Source organism: Apteryx mantelli, chromosome 4, assembly GCF_036417845.1.
Source record: "Apteryx mantelli isolate bAptMan1 chromosome 4, bAptMan1.hap1, whole genome shotgun sequence".
NCBI classification, from domain to species: domain Eukaryota; kingdom Metazoa; phylum Chordata; class Aves; order Apterygiformes; family Apterygidae; genus Apteryx; species Apteryx mantelli.
In genome coordinates, this window is record NC_089981.1 from 47162667 (window position 1) to 47172661 (window position 9995).

At 41.5% G+C, this 9995-nt stretch overlaps 1 protein-coding gene across 1 annotated transcript in view; it reads left to right on the forward strand.

Moving 5' to 3' along the window:
• Positions 1–9606, forward strand: part of CHP1 (calcineurin like EF-hand protein 1) — a 32241-nt gene extending 22635 nt beyond the window's left edge. The window contains exons 7-9 of the transcript XR_010884152.1: positions 6479–6515; positions 7073–7288; positions 8041–9606. The gene's annotated coding sequence lies outside the window, so the exon portion shown is untranslated. The remainder of the gene's footprint in view (positions 1–6478; positions 6516–7072; positions 7289–8040) is intronic.
• The last annotated feature ends 389 nt before the right edge of the window (positions 9607–9995 follow it).

Here is a 9995-nt window from a genome sequence, read left to right on the forward strand (position 1 = left end):
GGCTGCCTCACCCCCTGGTGCGCCCCCCCCCCCCGTGCTTGCGGTGCTGGCGCTGGCGGCCCCTTTAAATTCTCGTCGAGGTCACCGGAGGATTAGCCCCAGGCCAGCCCTGCTCGCGCGGCTTTAGCCAATCCTTTCTCAGGCGTGTGTCCTCCAAGGGGCCAATCAGGAAGGAGAACCTCGGAGGCGGGAGTCAGGCCCCTCTGATGGATGCCGACGACGACCAGTCACCGCCGAGGGCGGATGGCAGATGCATAGGAGCGGCACCCAATAGGCTTGCGCTTGCGCTCGAGTGGGCGGGCCCGGCGTCGCCGGGCGCTGCGGGCCCCCCGCCGGGTGGCCGAGGTAAGGAGGGGAAGATGGCGGAGTGAGAGGAAGAGGCGGAGGGGCCGGGGCCGGGGCCGGGGCCGGCCGCGGCCCGGCGGCCTCGGCCGCGCGCAGGTGAGTGCGGCGGGAACAACGGCCCCGGCGCGAGGCCGCACCCAGGCTGGCGCCAGCTGCCCCGCTCCCTGATTGGGCTGGGCCCGGGCGCCGCGCACCGCCTCCTCTAGCCGCTCCCTGATTGGGCTGGGCCCGGGCACGTTCACCCTCCCCGGCTGCCTGAGGCGCGCTCCGCGGGCGCCGCCGCCCCCCGGCCCGGCCCGGCCCGGCGCTCCCTCCCTCCTTCCTTCCCGCCCGGGCCGGGCTGCGCGTGCCGCGGCGCCGGGGCAGCGCGGCCTCCCCGCCGCGGCGGCCCCGAGGGGCGGGAGCCGCAGCGCCGGGGGGCGGCGGCCGTTGCCCCGGACCGCGGCCGGGCCGCGGGTGGCGAGGCGGGAGCCGCGCCGGGCAGCGCTCCGGGCCGCCCCGGGCAAGTCGGAACAACTTCGGAGCGGGCGGCGAGGGAGTGCGGCGGCGGGCGGCTGGCGCGGCCGCCGCAGATGGCTGCGGGAGCGGGTTTCCTGCGTAGCGACACAGCGCGCCTCGAGCGCCCGCGGCCGGGAGCGCGTTTGCGGCGAGGAGCTGCAGCTGGCCGCCGACGCGTCGGGGAGAGATCAAAGCGTGCAATCGGAAGCTGGGCTTCTCATCTCGGGCTACCGAAATAGCCCACTTCTTAGTTACTCTTCTCTCTCCCTTACTCATGGAGCCTGTGTCTTAGAAGGCACTCATTAATTTGATGGTCTGAATAGCTGTGTCCTTTTTTGACGCCTGTGTGTCATCCTGACTTTGGAGTGCGCACAGGGGATGACTTCCGAGCCATCTGACAAACAGCATCACAGTGTATGAGTAATCTCCCAGTGGAAAGTAAGTTTTACAGAGAGTGAAGAGGAGATGTTGATAGTGCAATTGGTTGTAGGCTTACGAGTTCATGTGATTATTGGCAAAAACAAGGTGAAAAGGACCTTATGTATAATGAAACATGTGAAAGAGTATTAGTAAAACCACTTTCTTTCCTTTCCAGGTTAGCAACGTGCAGATCGGTTTTGCATTAAACTTTTCAGCAAAGATTCTTTGAATTTTTTTTGTACTATAGAAAGGTACTATGTTTAAAAAAATTGTCACTTACTACACCCAAAATGATTATTGTCACTAGCAGGAAATTCTCTATGTTGTCTATTTTATAACACTGTCTTAAATCTTTGGTTTATTATAAGTGACTGCATTGTCAACATTCTTGTCAGGTGAAATTTAAAAGTTGCGGCGGCTAAGTGAGAAGCCTAGCTTTAGATCCTGTGAAGACATGGCATGTTATCTTACATGATCTGATAACGAAGAAGTTGCATATAACTGAAGTAACTCAAAAGAAATATGATAAGTGTGTTTGCAGCAACTACTTCAGAAAGCAGTATCTGCTTATGTGAAAAATTTGCTTGGGAATGTTTTAAGCATTCCACTTGTGTATTATTCACTTAATAACAGTAATAGCAGTTTATGAGCAACATAACACCAAGGCACAATATGCTGCTACTGATGAATATCTACTTATACATGTCTCCAAAAATTTGTCATAATAGGCTCGTCTGACCATCTTTTTGAGAAGCATGATTTTTAATTTGTCTGAACGTGCAGGAAGAATGCGCTCAGTTTGACACGCAGTTGATAGTGAGAAGACTTTTTTTTTTTAAGAAACAGAATGTAAGAACTTCCTTTAGGGAGGATTTAAACTGATCTTTGAAAGAAGTGGATTTACTGCTGGCATATTACATATAAAGAGAATTCTGCTTTATAGTAGAATTAAAAGAATAATAAGCAATCAATTTTCTTTCACATAAAGTAGTACACTACTTTAGCAGTATGTAAATGTCACTTGGATTAGCATTTATTCTTAATTACACTGAATGCTCAAGAACTATGAGAAGTAATATCTTTTAAAAAAAAAAATCCAAGAGTTTTCTGATACACCAATATATGTCAAATTAACTTTGTGCACTGCTTTACAGTCTTGCACACAATGCTGTGCCTATGTGCAATATGGAGATTTGCATGACTGAGCCAGGCACCTTACAGTGGTGACCTGCCATTCAGGTATTTCAAACATCCTGGGCCAACTAAAGCTAAAAACTCTGACTGAATTTGCGAAGAGTCTAGAGTACCTCTTGAACAATTTCCACCTCTGTTGTTAAAAGCAGGAAAGGAACGGTGTTTGAGACCAGCCCTGAGGCATGCTGGAGGTTACATGAACGCAAGATGTAAAGTCCATGCAGTCCTTGAAGGTTTAAAAGAAAAAAGTTTTTTCCCGAAATGGGAAGGAAGGGATGTTTTGTTCCTTAGACAGTACTCGAGTAACACTTTGCTTCGATATATATGTATCATGAAATAGAAAACTCAACTGTAAAATAGTCTACTCTATTTTCTCAGTTGTTCTGGGAAATACTATTGCAACATTGTATCAACAATGTAGCCCATATCCATTTGGAAACCTCATAGAAGGGGAGGATGTTTTTATTTAAAATAGAAAGTGAAACAAAGACTTGGCACTTGCACTCTGAGTCTCCTACAAGCACCAGAATATGTGCAGTGTCCAAGAAGTCTATGCAGCAGCTGAACATCACAACAGGGGTGTTCATGCTGTCTGCCCAGCAGTTGGCACTGTGTTGCTTGTGACCAGATCTTAGGTCCATGGTTCCTTTGCAATGACACGGAGGACAAGGGACATCAGCTCTCAAGTTCTCCTTGTATCTCCTGGGTTCTTCTTAGGTTGGCAACCATGTGTAGGTTTCAGTTAAGCTTTTGTGTACGCTTTTGGAACTGACAGTGACCAGTGTCTCAATCCTGCCCCACCTTCTAGAAGTCATCGCTGTTCTTTGTCTGCAGGCCTGAAGTGCAGGGAATGTGCTAGGATCTTGATGACTTGCTAACCTGGGTGCCATCAACAGAGGCCATGCTCCCTACTGTGTCCCCCTTTTGGTGACTCCACACCAAGGCGTTCCCATTCATTCTCCATTCACAGCAATCTTAGCCTTTCTGTTACAATTCTCTACACTGCTGCATAGATTGGTTGGGTTTAGATACTTTTTTAAAAAGTTGCCTCGAAAGTGAAAAGAGCATGAAAGGATGTCAATTTTTGCAAGACTAAGCTATTCTATTATACACTGTGTCTATGATTTAAGCTTTTGTCATCAGCTTTACAGTGTAAATTTGGAACTTGGTTAAGATAGTGAGGGGCTATAAAATGATAAACCAGTTCCACATGCATTAGCTTCCTTATTGTACCCATCAAAACTATTTCTTACCTACAAGTTCTGTAAATTTCCTACTGGTCTTAATGAACACATTATTTCAGTTTTGACTTTATGTAAATACCAGCTTCCAGAAAAAAATCTTCCATTGACATATCATTGAAAAATCTATCATATAGAAGGCAGAATGGAATCTAACTGAATCTGCTAGAGAAAAAGTGCATTTTCTTTTAATTCAGGAAGCTAGAAGAAATTACTAGAAGTTAAATAGAAAAAAAGAATCAAGTTACAGGCTCCCACATATGCTCACTGTTCTGGCCATATCTGTATTTTAAAAAATACTAGTGATTGAGAAGGACAGACCTACAGGGAAGACAAAAATTGAGGACTTCGAGTTACAAAGCAGTTAGTGTTTAGTGTAATTATGTATAGTAACTTGAACTGTGTTTAACTACATTTTAAAGTAACTATTCTTCTAGTTTGCTTATTTAAAAAAGAACTGTTGTGTGTGTCAATTGCTTTTCCAAGGCATACCTTGTAAAGCCATTAAAAAGATCTCAGTGGACTTGCAACCTATAGCACTCATTTTGCTTTCTGTATCCTCACATACCTCCATCACATAACCTTCAAACGTTCATATCTTGGCCTTTCTCCATAAACCTATTTCTAGCTCTCTCTTTCCTCATATGCTTCTTATTCATCTTCTTGTTCCTAGAACCTATCTATCTTCTATGTTCCTGTTCTAATTCTTCTGCTTATCTCCTTGAGCGTGTGTGTATTATATCTGTAAGTACAACTTACAAGTGTTATTTTGGAAAGTCGCATCTGATGGATCAGAGTTCTTGCTGATTAATCTATTTAAAACTCAGGATACCTTAAATTTGAAGGTGAGGAATGTGGTGAAGCTTAGTAGCATGGTTATACCACTATTCACTTCAGTATAGCTTCCATTTCCAGCGTGCTGATTATGTTAGAAGACTGCCTTTTTTTTTTTCCCCCAGTTGATCCACTGGTAATAGGATAAATTGATCTAAATGAGAGGACAAATGCTACAATTTTTTTTAATGAGATGTTTCTTCATGTCTTTTTGGCTTTGAAGTTCCTGAAGTTGTCTGTATTCAAAAAAATGTCTATATGAATGTGAGATTTAAAGTTCATGTAGCAGAGCAAAAGAAATATGAGTGGAAGATAGTAAAAACTTCATAAAAATATATTTTAAAGTATTTTAACAAAAAGGTTAATAAATATAATGTAGAATTTTCACAACCAATTTCTTGTCCCAGATGAGTTGATTATGTATGCAGTCAGTTATGAAAAAAAATAGTCTTTTTTTTTTTTATAAGCCAAGGCTTCCACTAGATTTTAATTATGGAGTGGATACTGTCACTGTCAGTTTCAGTCCCTGCTAATTTTAAAGAGCCTTGGTTGCATTTTCAAGTTCTGTTGATACTAGCGTGAACTCTGCTCGCACATCATCTATGAAAGTTGGCTAGAAAGTGTATCAAGCAGAGTAGATAAAAACTGGAGCATCCAAAATCAAATAACTTGTCAAAAAATGGATTAAAGCAAACTGAATTTCAGTATTGGTTGAAGCATTTCCTTTGCATGAGTTGCTTTAAGTGCCACTTGCTGCCTTTTTATAATGAGCGTTAATGTAATAGTTGAGTAATTCATAGGTTTTGAATGAGTAAAAGAAAACCCAGCGTTTCAAAGACTGACATTGGGGATTGTCTCTTGTTTCCACTATCATGATAAGTAAGCATGTGAGAGTTCCTGATAACTTTTCTTTATCAAATTAATTGTTTTGTGAATGACTTGCCATTGATTCGCCAGCCTCTCAAGGTCACATAGCGCTTGTCAGGTTCTTGGGGAGGATTTGAGTTGGAGGGGTCAGAACCTGACAACATAAGAATGGAACAACTAGCCTGAAACACCGGGTTAAGGATTGCCTGCTGACCGCAATTTTGTGAAAGTGGGGGTCCTCTACTGTTTGCAAAAATGCTCGGTGGTGCAGGAAAATGGAAATTAGGAATACTGCAAAGAGGATATTGGGAGCTTTTGATCGTGTAAGTCTTGTATAATGAGATAGTCCTGCTTATAACAATCCCATATTGCAGTTAGGTTGTTGGCTCAGTGTCCTTGAGAAACAGGTATTACACCTCCTTGCTGTAGCGGGTCTGTGCAAGCATGAAACAGTTCCTTGCCTAATTGGAGCCTGCAGTTGTTTTGTCCATCTCTGTTCCTATGGAATTGCAACATGTGTCTGTTGATGATAGCTTACCATAAAAAGGACTGTTTATTTTCAAAATATGCTCAATTAAAAAGTAGTTTGGGTAGCAATGTATACTTAAGTCTGCAGGTGTAGTCAGTTGAGCATGGACTACTGGCTGCTCTCAGTGAAGTAAGAATTAACGAATTCTAGGAAAGAAGGGAATTCATTACTTTGTAGGCTATATTCTGTGGAATGACATGCATGGTTTTACTCTAGGAAACAGAATGGCTTTCGAACAAAGGCCTTTCGAGCATGTTTTGGGCATGTGCTCCCCTTCCCCACCCTGTTCTTAGTTAGAGAAAGCTGTCTGTCCTGAGTCTTCCAGAGTTAGGCCTGACATGCTTGACCATCTTTTCCCTTAAACTCAAGGAAGAGGGCATCTATGATAATTTGAAAGTAAGATCAGCATGGTTTATATAGAATGTCTAAAAAATCTTAACTAATTTCTGGAAAGTATGACTAATCTACTGTGTCTTATGCAGGTATTCTATCATCTGAATAGCTTGTTAGCTGCAAATTTAATCTTATTTGTTCATCTCTTTCTGTCTAGGTTCACTGAAGAGAATGTTGGTTGGTGACAAATAATGGTGAGTAAAACCATCAGGATATTGATAAGTGCTAAAGTTCTCAGATATTTGGTTTGTTTCCCCCCACACCCCTTTTTTTCTGACCACTTAAATCGGTCATTGAGATTTTAATTTTTCTTAGGGTACTTTCAGAGCACTGGAGTTTTACCACACTGGCAGCTTTTGGGTTGGGCTTCTTGTGAAAGAAAGACTGATTTAACTGTGTATTCTAAAAAAGAATTATTGCTTTTAAAGTTATGAAATACTTGTCTCATGCTGTCATTTTAGTCTGCTAAAAGACACTTATTGTATAAATTTAGCTTAGAACAGTCATCTTAAATTTTATATTTGTTAAACAGTAGCATAGGAAGAACAGTAACAGTCAAAATATGAGTTATCAAGTAGCAAAAAGTAAATTCAAAATTTCAAAGGATGACAGTCAGCTTCTGGAGCTTTGATTTAGTTTTTGTCCAGTGAATAAGTAAAGGTATTCTGGTAGTTAAGATTCCTAATAGAATTAGGAAATGCTAGATTCTGTTCTCAGCTTTGCCACAAATCTTTGGCATGTTTTGTTGCAGCTCTCCAAGCCTCTGGTTTTCCCCAGCTTCATAACAAGAACAAGACTTTCCCAACAGTGTGGGCACGGATCAGCTGAAGTATTTGAGTGCCTCCGAGAGAAAGTGGTGATGTGTGCTGTATATCCATTTTCATCATCTACTAAACTACTCCTAATATTGGAGCTGAAAATTATCACTGGAAGATTATTTCAGAACTTGATCAACGAAAGGGTTAAGGTAATTGGAATAAGTTGAGAAATACAGGCAAAGAAAGGTCAGGGAGAAGAGAGGAAAGGGGTAGAAAATACTGTGTATGCCCGTGTTCTTGTATGCGTGAGAGAGAGAGAGAGCAAAAGAGAGAAAAGAAAAAACACTTCTCTCTTTGCAGTACAGGACTAAGTCATACTAGGTGAGTATCACTGATGAAATGCCAGGAGATCAGTGACATGATGACAGTTGTTAAAGTATATCTACATTGTGGACAAGTGGGGAGAAATGAGTAAAAGAAAATGTCTAATCTCTGTGATCTTACAACTGTCATAAGTGCTTTTTATTTTCATACAGCATTGACAACTTTGTAGTTAATCAGGTGATAATTTACAGCATCTCTTTGAATTGTGACCTTAAAGCAGAATACACACTCTATTTGCAGTATGTATTCTGGTGCTACCTCAACACTGTCATGTTATTTTTAGAGTCACAGTTAAGAAGCCTCATAGCTAATTAACACCTGTATATTTTTGAATGCATTGCTTCTGAGTAAGCATATAAGTTAACTCAACATTTCCATAGTATTTTCTTAGTCAGCCTACAAACATCTGCGATTTAAAATTTTACAGAACAAGGGATTCTTGCAGTTTGTGAAGCCAGCTAATTTTACTCATTAGAATCAAACTTTTAAATAAATTAACTTGTGGTTATTTTGGTGTTGAATATATTTTATTCTGTTTCCTAAACTACCTTTCCTGTTTTTTGTTTTGGGATTCCAGATCTTCTCTTGACATTTGAGAAGGTGATCCTGTTGCTTTTTCTTGGTGACTGCTCATAGGCTGTGAGATGCAGATCTTCCTCTTCTAGCAAGAGAAAGCCTGGCCTTTATTTCCATGGAGCTGAAGGAACAAAGACCTCTCCACTTCCTGTTACCACCATTTCACCCAACAGTTGAGTCACCAGATGGCTTCTCCCACAGAAGCACCACACCATCTTACCAAAACTCAAAAGCAGAGTAACAGAAGTGAGCATTTGCTTCCCCGAAGAAGTGTCTCCTATGCCAGCTTTTCATTCAGCTTTCTGCATTCTGTTTTAAAATGAGAAATACTTTGTAATCAGATGTATGGAGAAGCTGGTGTTCTTCACTGATACCTCCTCCTTCATTTTAGGAGGGATAAATTCTTCACTGTATCATACTGGAGCTCCTATCAGATAAAGTGTCTGTGTGCTTTGCTATCCCAGGCTGTCTTGATGTGTATGAGAGGTTACAACAGGAAGACCAGAATATACTTTCCACTCTGAAATGAGGAAGAAGCTTACCAAACAATTGGGGAAGCCCCATAGCACATATTTTCTAGTCCAGGACCCAGGCTTGACTCTGTAGATAGATGTCTTGATGTCAGCTCGCATAAAGCAGCTAATGCAAAGGAACAAATGCAGAGTCATCTTGTCTATAGTGTGTAAATGCATCATCCCAATTTGTGATCAAAATATATATTTGCATGTGTAAATCCACGTAAGTGCTGGATATGATGAGCTTTGACCAGAAGGAGAAATTACTCTGCACATTTCATTTTTTGCAAAAAAAAAAAAGAAGCTTTAAAGACCTCTAGAGTTACAGGATGATGGTTGGGTTTATGTTAAATCATTCCCTCTCCGTGGCTTTTTAAGAATCCTAAACAGCAACAAGAACAAAAACATTCTGCCATCAAATAGATGGGGCGGAACTTTTTTATTTATTAAAGGAATTCTTTTCTGGTGTGATGGAAGAGCCCAGAGGTGTAAAGCTCCAGTTTATCCACTCAACTTCCTTGGCACAGTTTCAGCTTTTTATACTGCTGATGGAATTGGCTTTTTGATTCTTCTGTGGCTGATGGAGAACTGAGATGACCTACATGTTTCCATCATATAGATAGAAATAGGCCCAATAGAATGAACTCTTAGCCACTTAAGAGTGATGTGTTGAGAGAGAGCAGAAATACATAGGATGGGCTTTTTTTCTGTTTCCTCCTGAATTTCGTTCACAAACTAAGGAGCAATCTGTTGTTTTTATGTTTACATAGCATTCTTTGTCTCCATCATTTGTGATTATTTGGGATGTTTTCTGTCATTCTGAGATGCAAGCCTATAATGCTCACATGCTCCCTGCTGTGGTATTGTATATGACAAGTATGATTTCTTGGCAAAAGAGCCAGAACAGAAATAGGAAATGTATTCTATTCCACTTTAACCTGGAGCTCTTCTTAGTGCACCTTATTCCAAGCTTGTGATTTAGAAAATGTGACTTACTAGCTTAAAATAATATTTTCAAATCTAGATCAAATAAAGGTATATAGGTTCTGTTAATAGGGTTTGGGGGGATAGTAGCAGGGCTGGGGGACATTTTGGGGAGGGGGGTCATTTTATTTTTTCTTTTAGAAAACTGCTGGAGAGAGCCAAACAGCCTGCAAATGGCTGGAAAAAAAAGCAACAGCTGAAATTCTTCATAAATCTTAATGATAGATTGCAAGGGCGGCATTCTGATATTTAAAATGTAGTGAAACTTAATGGGGAACAAGTTCCATAGTAGAATGAGGACAAATATTGATTTTGATTTTGGTCTTTATAATAGAGTTCAGTTAGATCCACATTTAGATGTGCATTGTAACAACAAGATTTAATGACAGCTTTACCCATGTTTTGTTTCCATGAAGAAAAGGTCAGGCTCATAAGTTAAGGAGTGGTGGACAAGACA